This window comes from Apium graveolens, chromosome 2 (assembly GCF_009905375.1).
Source record: "Apium graveolens cultivar Ventura chromosome 2, ASM990537v1, whole genome shotgun sequence".
Taxonomy (NCBI): Eukaryota; Viridiplantae; Streptophyta; class Magnoliopsida; order Apiales; family Apiaceae; genus Apium; species Apium graveolens.
This window is the reverse complement of record NC_133648.1, coordinates 182,152,410-182,167,614: the sequence shown is the minus strand read 5'-3', so window position 1 is coordinate 182,167,614 and position 15,205 is coordinate 182,152,410. Positions and strand designations below refer to the sequence as shown.

Sequence of the window (15,205 nt, the reverse complement as noted above, 5' to 3'; positions counted from 1 at the left end):
GAAGCTCTTCAAGATACTGATTGGGTGCAAGCAATGCAAGAAGAGTTAAATGAATTTGAAAGAAATAAAGTCTGGACCCTAGTGCCAAGACCAAGGAACAGATCAATTATTGGTACAAAATGGGTGTTCAGAAACAAAACTGACAGTGATGGCATAATTACGAGGAACAAAGCAAGGCTGGTTACAAAAGAATACTCTCAACATGAGGGAATTGATTATGATGAAACATTTGAACCAGTTTCTAGATCGGAAGCCATAAAGATATTTTTGGCTTATACTGCTCACAAGAAGTTTAAAGTCTTTCAAATGGATGTGAAAAGTGCTTTTCTTAATGGAGAATTGGGAGAGGAAGTATATGTTGAACAACCTCCAGGCTTTGTAGATCCCAAATTTCCAAATCATGTCTACATGCTTGATAAAGCACTTTATGGCCTTAAGCAAGCTCCAAGAGCATGGTATGAGACATTAGCTCAGTTTCTTCTGGAAAGTAGATTTAACAGAGGAACTATTAACAAAACACTGTTGTACCTCAACCATGGAAATGACTTACTTTTGGTGCAAATATATGTTGATGATATCATTTTTGGTTCTATAAATGACAGACTTTGTAAGAAGTTTGCCAAACTGATGCAGTCAAGATATCAAATGAGTATGATGGGATAACTTAACTATTTTCTGGGCCTTCAAGTCAAGCAGAATGAAAAAGGAACTTTTATTTGTCAATCTAAGTACACCAGAAATTTGTTGAAGAAATTTGGAATGCAGGATTGTTCAAGTGCATCCACTCATATGGCCACTGCAACTAAGTTGGATAAGGATACTGGTAAATCAGTAGATATTACTGATTATAGAGGTATGATTGGCTCTCTACTCTATCTAACTACAAGTAGACCTGATATCATGTATGCTACCTGTCTTTGTGCAAGATTTCCAGCAGATCCAAGAGAACCTCACTTAACAGCTGTGAAAAGAATTTTCAAGTACCTCAAGGGTACAGCTGATCTAGGATTATGGTATCCTAGGGAATCAGATTTTAAGCTAATAGGTTACTCAGATGCAGATTTTGCAAGATGCAAAATAGACAGGAAAAGCACTAGTGAAAGCTGCCAATTTCTTGGAGGCAGATTGGTTTCTTGGTTTTGCAAGAAACATATATCAATTTCCACATCAACTGCAGAAGCAGAATATATTGCTGCAGGAAGCTGTTGTGCACAGATTCTTTGGATGAAGAATTAGTTACTGGACTATGGGTTAGAATTTTCTAAAATACCTATTTACTGTGATAATCAAAGTGCTATTACTATGACAGGAAATCCAGTTCAATACTCAATGACAAATCACATCAGCATTAGGTACCATTTCATAAGGGAACATGTGATGGAAGGTACAGTGGAATTGCATTTTGTTCCAACAGATCAACAACTAGCAGATATCTTCACAAAACTACCATGTGAAGCTACTTTTACAAGACTGGTAAATGAACTTGGAATGGTTTCAGGTTCTTTCTCAAAATCTATTTACTTTTTGTTATCATCCATCAGACTTTATGATCAGTGTTTACATATTTTCTTATTTCAATGTAATATGTGCTTAAATTATAACATATTAAACACTGCTTATTATCTGATGTGATTCTATAAACTCTGAAAGTGTTTTAAATGTTCTGTGACTATTCAATCCAATGCTGACTATCTTGTTATATGCTCACTTAGTAGTCTTTAACAAACTATGTATCCCATGTTTAAATTAGTTATTTATGTGGAAATCAATAACACAAGCAAATTCTGATTTTGATCTTAGTCAAATTTACTTCCTGTATCTTATTACTAAGTCACAAACTAGATTATTGCTTCTTATCTGTCAAATTCTGATGTCATTAAATCTTAAGGATGAACTACATACTTGATAAGCCTCACTTATCTGAAGGAAATAAAAGAAAAGAAAAAATTGAAATCAGGTACTCCTTTGAGATTTAGAGTAAATATGTGAAAGGGAAGATCCAAGTGCATTGCTGGTGTTAAGTTATATGCATTAGAAAAGCAAATTGATTTTTCTTGGTGACTTTTCACATTCTCTGATTACTGGAGAAATATTCTGATAACAACATTAATTCTGATGGCAGTTGTAACTCATTTACATTGAGAAGCCCTTGTCAAAAGAATTTCAAAAGATGCATAAAATAAGCACAAACTGTTGAGGTGGATTCTTGCATAACTTTATTCTACAGTAGACTTCAAAATTCAAGACATATTTTAAGCAATTTTCTTAGTTATGCCTTATTTCTAAGATATACTGATGTTTATCAGACTTTAATCTTTATCTGATCATTTGCACATACACACACTATCACTCCATATGAATGATGAAAATTACTGTGGTCATTAAGTTGTTTTTGATAAACAGTTAAGTATTATTTGCATAAATTCTGAGGACAAGTTCTGATAATATTATGATGATTAAACTTTGAAGAAACTAGCCAGTATTTGTGTGAAGAAACACAAAAACAGTCATTCACCTTTTTGAGTACGGAAGCAATGTTCAGATGACCGTTAAATTCTGATAATAGTCAAGTTCTGATGCAAACTTTGATGCTTACGTGTCACATTTTAATTGGTTGATTTATTATTAGTTTTTACTATAACAGTCATTTTTTCAGAAAATAATTAAGTGAGATAAAACAGTGATAATCATTTGGTTAATGGGTTGTGTGTGTGTTTTGGTAACCGCATGTGAGCAATAATTACTGTATGTTTACCGTGCCCACTAATAATGTTTTGACTGTTTACATGCTGCCAGGTGTAAAATGTATGTTCTGCTTCACAAATATAGCCATTGTCACGTGGAGAGTATAAATACTAGTGTTAAAAGATTTTACAATCTTTTACCTACTTTTACTCTTTTCTAATCTCCCTTATTCTCTCTCACTCTCTATTATTCTCTGAAGCTATTTTCTCACAGGCATTTTATCAAACACTCTATACACACACAACTTTTCACTTAATTTTCACGTAAATGGCACCTAAGGATCTTATCTATGATGGAGCCAAGTTTGTCCCTAACAACTACATGGCTATTCTCAACAAGGACGAGGCTCCTTCACAACTTCACTTCATTCAAGATTTTCTCGCTCAAAGTGAAATTGGGTATGCTCGTACCAACCACAGGCTCTCTCAGGAAAGAAAATTCTGGAGTTTTGGAGGTCTGGAGTCTATGATAATGGTGGTGAAAGTGGGTCCCCAAGCATTATTTTTACAACAAGGGAAGATGAGCACTTGGTAACCTTGTCAACTGTTCGACAAGCATTGCATCTGCCAGAAAACTTTACTTACAATTCACAAGTTGGGGAGTCAGTTCTTCAAAACATGATGGCAAATCTTGTCTATGAGAAGTCTTTGTCCAAGCTGGGACAACTGAAGAGGCCCTACATCAGGAGGGAGTGGAGCTTCTTTTTCGATTGTATTACCAAAGCCTTTGCCAACAAATTCTCCAATTTTGATGCTATTCCAATCATGAGTCAGCAAATCGGGTATGCTCTTCTTAATCAATCTCATTTTGATTATGCTAGTGTTGTGCTAGGGTTTATAGGTGATAGGATGAAAGAAGATAGCAACATAGTATATTTTGCTAGATTCTGTCAGCCTATATATAGTTTTTGTTGTCCTGATGCACCTCAAACCTTTAGTGAGTTAATTGAACCCTTTAAACTTCACAAAAGGGCTTTCACAGACTTATTATCTGCTGATAATAAGAAGGATATACTGAGACCCCTCCAAATTCCAAAATCTGTCAAACAATTCTTAGTAAATTCTGATCTTCACACATACACAACCATATATCCTGATGTTGTACCTACACAGCCTACTACTTCTCAACCTCCACCAACCCAGCCTTCCAATACTCAACCAACACAATCCTCTCAACCACAACCAACAACACCTATTGTCGAAACCTCACCTCTCAAGTCTAAATCTAAACCACACTCTGGTACATCTAAACAAGTGCCAGTTGTGAAATCTGCTACACCATCTAGGCCGAAAACCAAAAGAACTATCTATGTGCCTAAGTCTCCACCAAGGAGAAGAAGAAAGTTGATTTTGAGACATGAATCTGATGAGGATGAACAGGTCCAGGTTCCTGCATCAGAACCTGTGACAAAAGAAGCTGAAGAGTCAACTCTTCAGAAGGAGAAAGAAGCTGAAGGTTCTAGCATTCAGAAAAGAAAAAGCTCTTCACATTCTGATACAGATCATGTCACCACTCCATCTAGAAAATAAAGGAAGGTGAGAGCAGGTGTGCATTTTGCACAATTTCAATCTGAGGATGTTGAAGATGCTGAGGAAGGGGATCATGAATCTCTGATCTCATCAGAACCTATTGTGATTGAAGTCCTGCCAGCAGCTGAAGAAGTTCTGATTCAGGAGTCTGAAATTCCTAAAGTCCACATATCAGTATTTGTATAGGAATCTGTAATTTCTCCACCTCACTCTCCAATCAAAGCTATAGATGATGTTAATGAACAAGAGACAAGTCCTGAAATAGATATTCATAATTTGAGATACCTACTGTTCTATATCTGGAAGCTCCAACTACAGAACAACCAATTCATGTTTCTTCTCCAATTTTACAGGCTGAGATACCAACAACACCAATGTTTGATCTTGAAACTGAAGATCAAAATTTAGACAAAGCTAATACAGAGTCTCTTACAGCCACACACACCTTGGTGTTATTTGAAGATGAGGAGATTCTAGCAAGTTCTGGAGAGTTAGCTCCAGTAAATAATCCAGTGCCTACAGGATAAGAGCCATTATTCCAGTTTGAGGAAGAGGCTGCTCTAGTTCCATGGGAGGAAACCTTTAGAGGGGTTGAGTGGATGCATATATGGAATGATACTGATTTTATTCCCAGCCCACATACTCTGACATAACATGTTTCAAAAGCTGATGAGTCGCTGACAAGTTCTGACTTAAAGCATCAACTAAAGGTCACGGCTCTCAATTTTAGAACTCTACAAGGTCAACACTCCAAGACTTATGCAAAGGTTGATAAACTTCAGGAAATAGCTGATAAGCTAGACAAGATGTACAAATTAAACAAGAAGAGGTTTATCAGACAATTCAAGAAAAAGTGGATGTTATTGAGCAAGTTCAATCCCAGCAGCAGGCCCAACTGGATGAGGTATTACAAAATCAAGCTTCTCAACAGACTCAGTTAAATGAGATCCAATATTCAGTGGAACTCCTTCTTTCTCTACTCCTGACAGATGATGCCAAAAAGGGGAAGAAGGTAGTTAAGTCCAAATGCTCACCAAGCCAAACACTAAAGAAAAAGGAAGATCATGGAGATGACCAGGGAAACTCTAAAAAGAGTAGAGGTCAAAGTCAAGGGAAGCAGCTGAGCAGAATTCCCACTCAACAGACAAGTTCTGATAGATCTGCTATGCAAGGGAGGAATAAGGAAGGAAAGAAGCCAACCGATCAGGATGTTCCTTTGTTGATCACAAATGCTGATACTTCAAATACTGATGATCAAGTTCTGACAACTACTTCTGATGTGATAGTCCAAGCTGGAAGCCAAGAGTCACAGAAGTTTTTGCAGACTTTGAAATTCAAAGGAAAGAAAGCAACATTCTTCTACAAAGATCCCAAAATTCAATCTGTTGATGAAGAATTGCCAAGAGACTATTCCTTAAGGATAATCCATGAGTGGATTTGGAGGAATTAAGAGAAGAAGAAGCTAAATTTGCTGCTGAGAAGAGCAAACTCAAGTCAAAAGCTTCTAATGCTAAAAATCCACCAAGGCCAAAAGAAAAGGGGATTGTGATAAGAGAAAGATCTTCCACAGAGATTCCTAGATCAAGGACTAGATCTCAAACTACTACTGATCTCAAGGACAAAGAAAAAAGGAAAAGTTAGGGAGACAGTCAAGAAACAGAAGATGAAGATTCCTCAAATTCTGATGGATCCTGTGTGCAAGATAGTTCAAGTCTTTGATGATACTACTGCTGAAGATGAAACAGTTGAAACTCTGAAGAGAGAGAGGATGACAGAAGAATCTAAGACAACCTCTGACATAGCTCAAGTTGTTCAGGGTGAAGATATTTCAGAACAGCAAGCTACAGATGAAACTGTAAATCCTAACAAATTCATCAAGACATCAACCTATGACAATGCTCAATTTGACATAGACAACTTAACATTAGAAGACAAGAAGAAGCTGCTATAGAACAAGCTATTCCAGTTCAGCCTAAGACAAATCAGATGTAGCGCCCCAAACTCCGGGGTCAGGAATCTCGGAGGCCACGCCATCTAAACCACTATAAACCACATACCTCACACCATAATATATAAATACTCACACTTTACGACCCCACACTTATCACATACACACACACACACTTACAGGTTATTATCTTGGAAACGAACCATTCATTACTAGAGTAGATCAAACCACAAAGTGATAATTATTACAACCCAAAAGTAATTAAGTCTTACCGGGGAATAACCTTTAAGTAAGGCTAGTCCGTCGAGTTTCTTATTTATTACCTTACATAAGTCATACTTATAAATAAGCCGAACTAAAAACAACTGAAAACCAATCCAGCTTATTCGGACTACCTGCGATACAACACCAAACAATCTACAGAATAGCTGACCATTTCCTACCCGTTTCCTGGCTATGGTTCTCATGGTCGGCATCTTGATTCACTGTTGTGTTGTGTCAATTTAAGAAAACAAGTGTGAGCGATAATGCCCAGCATGATAAAGTACAGTATGAAAATGACTGTATGATAAACTTATGTAAAACATAATATATTATAATTACGTTTTATTCGAAAATAGTTTCCCTTGGTGATACATACCTTTTACGAAAATAATCCTTTGGTGGATTTTATTAACCTACGAATACCTTAATAGTAAACCCAGCACCTAGGCTTGGGTTACGGTATTGCATCACAATTCCAATCAGAGGAATAAGACATTCGTTGGAGCCACCATATACGATGATCAATCTTACTACGATAAAAGTAACCTTTTCTACTAGTAGAAGGACGACACCTTCATATCCCTGTTATTACCCTTGCCACATATGGGCTATGTGTCCTCATTTTAGGTATACACACACTTCACAGGTCCTTAGTTACATATTGTACCGTCTTCTACGGTACCAGTAGTCTATTGATAAGTGGCATTTTATACCACTTAGAACGTCTTAAAATGGCTTAAATTGGTGTCTTGAAGTCAAGTATTTTGTGTATTTGATGCGTTTTTCTAGTGTTTATGCATTTCAGGGTATTAGTTGCATTTCGGAGGAGGAATCATCAAGAATAAGCCTTGGCATGTGTTCACCATTGCGAGAGGAAAAGAACGGGCAGATTACGGTGAAGAAACGGAGCAAACCTGGATTTTTTCCAGTGGAGGCCTGCGCGCCCGCGCAGCAATGCTGAGCGGCCGCGCAGGGTCGGGGAAAAAGATATATTATTTTAGACTTCTACTTCTATTTGGCTTCCACTTCTATGTAATCTGAGTTTTATGGGACTATTATGTAGGTAGATTTGAGACGTTTTCACAGAGTATTAAGAGGAGATTATATTTTAGATTGTGTTTAGCGCAAGAAGCGAAGGAGATAAGGAAAAAGACCGATTTAGCACACAGCAACGAAGAGGAAGCATATATTCTTGTGATTCTTGTTTCGTTGTAACGTTGGATGCTAGTTTTCTTGCTTTGACTTATTTACTCTTGTGACGTACTCTGTTTTAATATAATCAGTTTAGTTATTATTTTCTTGTGTTTGTTTATCATGATTTCATATGAACCCATGATGGCGATAAGTTCTATTATGGGCTAATCGTGATCATGGGGTTGCAACGGATTTATTATGGAATTCTTTAGTTAATTGTTTAATACTTTAGTATGTGATGATTGCATGATATCTAGTATTGGTTGTGCGTATTCGTCTTATGTACGTCGCGAACATATAAGATAGGGTGTTAATCTCTTGTGAAGCGACAGTGGATCTCGAGATTTAGAACTTGCCATGCTAGCATAGGTTCATGTACGTTGTGCATGATTAGTGGGTAACTCTAACAGTTTTATTTGCCCTATGTAATCAAAAAGGGATAACTTGTGTTTAAACCATTGTGTTGTCAATTTCTGTAGACATATAGGAACTCAACATAATTGATGACTATTCAACTTCTATCTTAATTGTGGATGTTTGGTAGAATGGTATTAGTACAATGAAAGTTGGCTTTTATCAGTTTCGTGTTATTCGATTAATATCATCATTGTCACATGCTAAAGGTAATAACAATGGCTATAGAAGGAAGTAATAATGAAGTTGTGATCTCATGAGTGTTTTATTATTGATAAATTGAAGTGTTAGTTAAGTGGTTAATTAAGTAGTTAATTATAGTTAATATTTAATCAACAAATTTAAGCGTTATTATCTTAACATTGAGAAGTAGTCATACATTGGTGAGTGAGTTAAATTAGACAATAAATTAGTCTGAGTCTCTGAGGGAACGAACTAGAAAGTATTATATATTACTTGTGAACGCGTATACTTGCGTGAATATTAGTGCGTGATTTCGCCCTAACAAGTTTTTGGCGCCGCTACCGGGGACTCGGCGTATTTGTTTAGTTTATGTACTTACCATCATTGGTCATTAGGACTCAGTGATTAGGACGTAGTAGTTAATTACTCTTTTCGGTTGTGTTTCAGGTACTTTAGCAAGCGTTTATGCAAACTCGTTCTCGTGCTCGCAAGAGGACCTTAGATACAGCTGAGGAGAAAGACGAAGTTCTTGATACACCGGAGAAGTTAGATTTTGAGGATTCAGATTCAGCAACTGAGCAGAAAGAACCAGTAAACATGGGAGATCGTATTGTTCAAGCTGATCCAGCTCTTATGGATTTTTCTCGACCTAAAATTGATGACATTCAGTCAAGCATCCTTCATCCGGCTATTCAAGCTAACACCTTTGAAATCAAGCCGGGCACTATTCAGATGGTGCAGAATTCTGTTTCTTTTGGAGGAGCGGCAACTGAAGACCCCAACATGCACATAAGGAATTTTGTCGAGATATGCAGCACTTTTAAGTATAATGGCGTGACTGATGAGGCTATCAAGTTAAGGCTTTTCCCATTCTCACTGAGGGATAAGGCTAAAGACTGGTTACATTCTGAACCAGCTGGGTCCATCACTACATGGCAAGATCTTGCGCAAAAGTTTCTGGTGAAGTTTTATCCAATGGCAAAGACTGCTGCTATGAGGAGTGCTCTTACTCAGTTTGCGCAGCAACCTACAGAATCTATGTACGAGGCTTGGGAACGCTACAAGGAAATGTTGAGAAAATGTCCACATCATGGAATGCCGGATTGGATGGTAATCACTGGTTTTTATAATGGTTTGGGGGCCCAATCTCGGCCCATGCTCGATGCAGCAGCTGGAGGCGCCTTATGGGCTAAAAGCTATACTGAGGCGTATAATCTTATCGAGACGATGGCTGCAAATGAGCATCAAAACCCAACTCAGAGGATGACGTCAGGCAAGGTCGCAGGTATTCTGGAAGTTGATGCAGCCACCGCTATTGCAGCCCAGCTCCAAGCGCTATCAATGAAGGTTGATTCTCTGGCTACATATGGAGTTAATCAAATAGCTATGGTTTGTGAGCTTTGTGCAGGTTCTCATGCTACGGATCAGTGTTCTCTTGTCAACGAATCTGTTCAATATGTGAATAATTATCAGCAACAACAGCAGCCTGTGCCAGCGACCTATCATCCTAACAACAAAAATCATCCAAATTTCAGCTGGGGGAATAATCAGAATGCTATTCAGCCACCATATCAGCAAGGAGTAAGTAAACAGTTTAACCCACCTGGATTCCAGCAACCACAGCAGTATGCTACAAGGCAATCATATCCTCAACAGGGAAGTGCAGCTGCACCTACTAGTGCTGATTTTGAGGAACTTAAGCTGTTGTGCAAGAGTCAGGCGGTTTCTATCAAGACCTTGGAAAATCAAATCGGTCAATTAGCCAATGCAGTGCTCAATCGTCAACCTGGCACTCTTCCCAGTGACACGGAAGTACCAGGCATGAAGGAAGCTAAAGAGCAAGTCAAGGCTATTACCTTAAGGTCTGGAAAAGTAGCTGATGCTGAAAAGGCAAAAGAAGTCGAAGCTGAAGTTAGAGATGAAGAATTGAAGCAAAAGGAGAAAGCGGCGGAACCAAGGAAGACTACTGTTGAACACACTCTGCCTGAGGCTAATACAGGGGAGAAACAGCTCTATCCTCCACCACCTTTTCCTAAGAGATTGCAGCAACAAAAGTTGGATAGACAGTTCGGGAAGTTTCTGGAGGTGTTCAAGAAACTTCACATCAATATACCTTTCGCTGAGGCTCTGGAACAAATGCCTAGTTATGTGAAGTTTATGAAGACTATTCTTTCAAGGAAGGTGAAATTGGATGACCTTGAAACCGTTGCTCTCACGGAAGAATGCAGCGCTGTTCTACAGCAAAAGTTACCACCAAAACTGAAAGATCCAGGAAGCTTCACTATTCCTTGCACCATTGGCAATCTAACTTTTGACAAGTGCCTTTGTGATTTGGGAGCAAGCATTAATCTGATGCCCTTATCGATCTTTAAAAAGCTAGATCTTCCTGATCCAAAACCCACATACATGTCGCTACAATTGGCTGACCGTTCCATTACTTACCCAAGGGGCATAGTCGAGGATGTGCTCGTCAAGGTGGATAAGCTCTTCTTTCCTGCAGATTTTGTTATTCTGGATTTTGAGGAAGATAAGAAGATTCCCATAATCTTGGGGAGGCCTTTCTTGGCTACTGGCCGTACCTTGATAGATGTGCAAAAAGGGGAACTTACTATGCGGGTCCAAGATCAGGATGTGACCTTCAACGTATTCAAGGCAATGAAATTCCCTACAGAAGATGAGGAGTGTTTAAAACTGGATGTGATTGATTACGCAGTTACTTCTGAACTCGAGCACATGCTAATGTCTGATGCATTGGAAAAGGCCTTAGTGGGGGAATTTGACAGTGATGATGAAGATAGCAACGAGCAATTACAATATCTGAACGCTTCTCCCTGGAAGCGAAAGCTGGACATACCGTTTGAATCTCTTGGTACTTCTGACCTCAAGAACGCTGAAGGGAAGCTCAAACCATCAATAGAGGAAGCACCTACCTTAGAGCTCAAACCATTACCTGAACACTTGAGGTATGCTTTTTTAGGTGATTCATCTACGTTACCTGTTATTATTTCAGCTGACCTTTCAGGTAGTGAGGAAGACAAGCTCTTAAGGATTTTGAGAGAATTCAAATCGGCTATAGGATGGACCATAGCAGACATCAAAGGGATAAGTCCTTCATATTGTATGCATAAAATTCTGCTAGAGGAAGGTAGTAAGCCAACTGTGGAACAGCAACGAAGACTGAATCCCATCATGAAGGAGGTGGTGAAGAAAGAAATTCTGAAATGGCTAGATGCAGGCATCATTTATCCTATTTCTGACAGCTCGTGGGTGAGCCCCGTACAATGTGTTCCTAAGAAAGGAGGTATCACTGTGGTCGCAAATGAAAAGAATGAGCTCATCCCTACTCGAACAGTTACAGGATGGAGAGTATGCATGGATTATAGGAAATTGAACAAAGCCACAAGAAAGGATCACTTTCCTCTTCCATTTATTGATCAAATGCTTGACAGATTGGCGGGACATGAGTATTTTTGTCTTCTGGATGGTTATTCCGGGTATAATCAGATTTGTATTGCACCAGAGGATCAGGAAAAGACTACCTTCACCTGTCCATTTGGCATATTTGCTTTTCGTAGAGTTTCGTTTGGGTTATGTGGCGCCCCGGCCACCTTTCAGAGATGTATGATGGCTATATTCTCTGACATGATTGGAAATAACGTCGAAGTGTTCATGGATGACTTCTCCGTCTTTGGACACTCATATGATGAATGTTTGAATAATCTGCACGCCGTACTCAAAAGATGCGTGGAAACTAATTTGGTGCTTAATTGGGAGAAATGTCATTTTATGGTGCGTGAAGGCATTATCCTTGGGCATAAGGTCTCTAGCAAAGGTCTGGAGGTGGACAAGGCCAAGGTGGGAGTCATTGAAAATCTTCCCCCACCTAATTCGGTGAAAGGAATCCGTAGTTTTCTCGTTCATGCGGGTTTTTATCGGCGATTCATCAAGGACTTTTCAAAGATATCTAAGCCGTTGTGCAATTTACTTGAGAAAGATGTGCCTTTCAAATTTGATGATGAATGTTTGGCAGCATTCGAGACTATCAAGGAGAGTTTGATCACGGCACCAGTTATTATAGCACCAGATTGGACAGAACCGTTTGAGATGATGTGTGATGCGAGTGACTATGCGGTAGGTGCAGTTCTGGGACAGCGCAAGAAAAATCTCTTCCATGTGGTCTACTATGCGAGTAAGACTTTAAATGGGGCCCAATTGAACTACACCACTACTGAGAAGGAGCTTTTGGCTATAGTCTTTGGCTTTGAGAAATTTCGATCTTATCTACTTGGTACGAAAGTGACAGTATTCACTGATCACGCAGCTATTCGCTATCTGGTTTCTAAGAAGGATTCGAAGCCGAGACTCATTCGTTGGGTGCTCTTACTTCAAGAATTTGAGTTAGAGATCAAAGATAGAAAAGGTACTGAGAATCAAGTAGCTGACCATCTCTCTAGGTTGGAGAATCCCGATTCTACTTCACAAGATAGGACGTTAATCAATGAATCTTTTCCGGATGAGCAGTTGTTTGCAATTCAGGAGGAAGAACCATGGTTTGCAGATATTGTAAACTATCTTGTCATCAATATAATGCCTCCTAATTTGACATCCGCGCAAAAGAAGAAGTTTCTGCATGAGGTGAAATGGTATATGTGGGATGAACCATATTTGTTTAGACAGGGAGCTGACCAGATCATCAGGAGAGGTATCCCGTTTTGTGAGACGGAGGGGATATTACGAGACTGCCATTCCACGGTTTATGGTGGACACTATGGAGGTGAGAAGACGGCAGCTCGTATTCTGCAAGCAGGTTTTTTCTGGCCTACCTTGTTCAAGGATGCTCATCAGTTTGTTTTAAGGTGTGATCGTTGCCAAAGAGTGGGAAATTTGTCAAGGAAGGATGAGATGCCATTAAATGTGATGCTTGAAGTCGAGGTCTTTGATGTATGGGGAATCGATTTCATGGGGCCTTTTATCTCGTCTTGCAATAATCAGTACATCTTGCTGGCAGTCGATTATGTCTCAAAATGGGTCGAAGTTAAAGCTTTACCGACAAATGATGCAAAGGCAGTGCTAAATTTTCTTCATAAGCAAATTTTCACAAGGTTTGGAACACCTCGGGTAATCATAAGTGATGAAGGATCGCATTTTTGCAACCATAAGTTCACTTCTATGATGCAGCGTTATAATGTGAATCATCGAGTAGCTACTGCCTATCATCCGCAAACAAATGGTCAAGCGGAAGTGTCTAACAGAGAGATAAAGCGCATTCTAGAGAAGGTTGTTTGTCCGTCAAGGAAGGATTGGTCTTTAAAGCTCGATGAAGATGTTTGGGCTTACAGAACAGCATACAAAACTCCACTTGGGATGTCACCGTTTCAGTTGGTGTACGGTAAGGGATGTCATCTTCCGGCGGAGCTTGAGCATAAGGCCTACTGGGCATTGAAGAAATTGAACCTGGATTTAGATGCAGCTGGTAAGAAAAGGATGCTTCAGCTTAATGAACTTGATGAATTTCGACTTCAAGCGTACGAGAATAACAAAATGTATAAGGAAAAGGTGAAGAGGTGGCACGATAGGAAGCTACATCCTAAGTTATTTGTGCCAGGGCAACAAGTTCTGTTATTCAACTCTCGGCTCCGACTTTTTCCTGGGAAGTTGAAATCAAGGTGGTCTGGACCTTTTATTGTCAAAACTGTGTTTCCACATGGAGCGGTGGAAATTTTTGAGAATGATTCGGACCAAGCATTCAAGGTTAACGGTCAGCGGTTGAAGCACTACTATGGGGACATGGCAAACCGAGAGGTGCTTAGTGCCATTTTGTTGACTACTTGAGAAAGATACGGAACGTCAAGCTAATGACGAAAAAGAAGCGCTGCGTGGGAGGCAACCCATGAATTGTTGTTACAGGAACCCTTAGAAGTTAATAACCTATCCAAAAACACAAAAAAAATCAGAAAACAGGGGCTGGAAAAAAAAAATTCCAGAGACCCTCTGCGCGCCCGCGCAGCTATGCTGAGCGGCCGCGCAGCTTGCTGCGCGCCCGCGCAGAAATGCTGAGCGGCCGCGCAGGGGTCGAGTTCAAGAAATTTTTTTACAGTTCAGAAAAAAAAAAGAAAAAAAAACAAAAAAAAAACAAAAACACAAAAACCCATCACAGCCCATAAACCCACGAATTCTTTTCCCATTACCCCATGATTTTATCCCTCAACCCCACTCCTAATCTAATTTAACCTACTCCACACCCTATATATACATACACCTATCCTACATATCTCCCACAAACTTCCTACACTTAAACCCTCTCATAAACATCAAAAATCAGTTCTTACACACTTTTATTCACAACTCAATGGCACCCAAGAGAGCACGCACTATCGACAGCAGCAGCACAGTTCCTACTGCTGATTCATCAAGGGGTACTGCTGCAAGGCCTCGGTTAACTGACAGAGCTGCGGAGGAGGAGTACACTAGGCTGTTGGGGAAGCCGATTCTGAAGGAGAGGGGGTTTTTACCATCAGGGAGGGATGGTGAGTTGTTGCCCATGATTGCAGAGAAGGGGTGGATAGCTTTTTGTGAGTCACCCGAAGCAGTACCGATGAGTGTTGTTCGCGAGTTCTACGCGAACGCGAAGGCTGAAAAGAATGGGTTTTCTGTAGTTCGTGGGCTGACGGTTGATTATCATCCTGCGGCGATTCGCCGTGTGATTGGACAGCGAGAGAGGAAGCCCGATGAGGAGAACTGGAATGAAAAGACTGTTGAGGACTTTGACTTGGATTTAATTTGTGCGACTCTCTGTCGACCGGGCACAGTTTGGAACCGCAGTCCAGCCAATAATGAGTATCGTCACTTTCCGGCGATCGCCATGAACAGGTATGCCCGTGCATGGAATGCATTTATATGTGCTAATATTTTTCCTTCTTCACATGCA

At 39.7% G+C, this 15,205-nt stretch overlaps 1 non-coding gene across 1 annotated transcript; it reads right to left on the bottom strand.

The window, feature by feature from the left end:
* Nucleotides 1-9,267: 9,267 nt before the first annotated feature.
* On the bottom strand, nucleotides 9,268-9,374 carry LOC141709633 (small nucleolar RNA R71). The gene has a single exon (XR_012570198.1). It is a non-coding gene; the product is annotated as a small nucleolar RNA R71 (small nucleolar RNA).
* Between the last annotated feature and the right edge of the window lie 5,831 nt (nucleotides 9,375-15,205).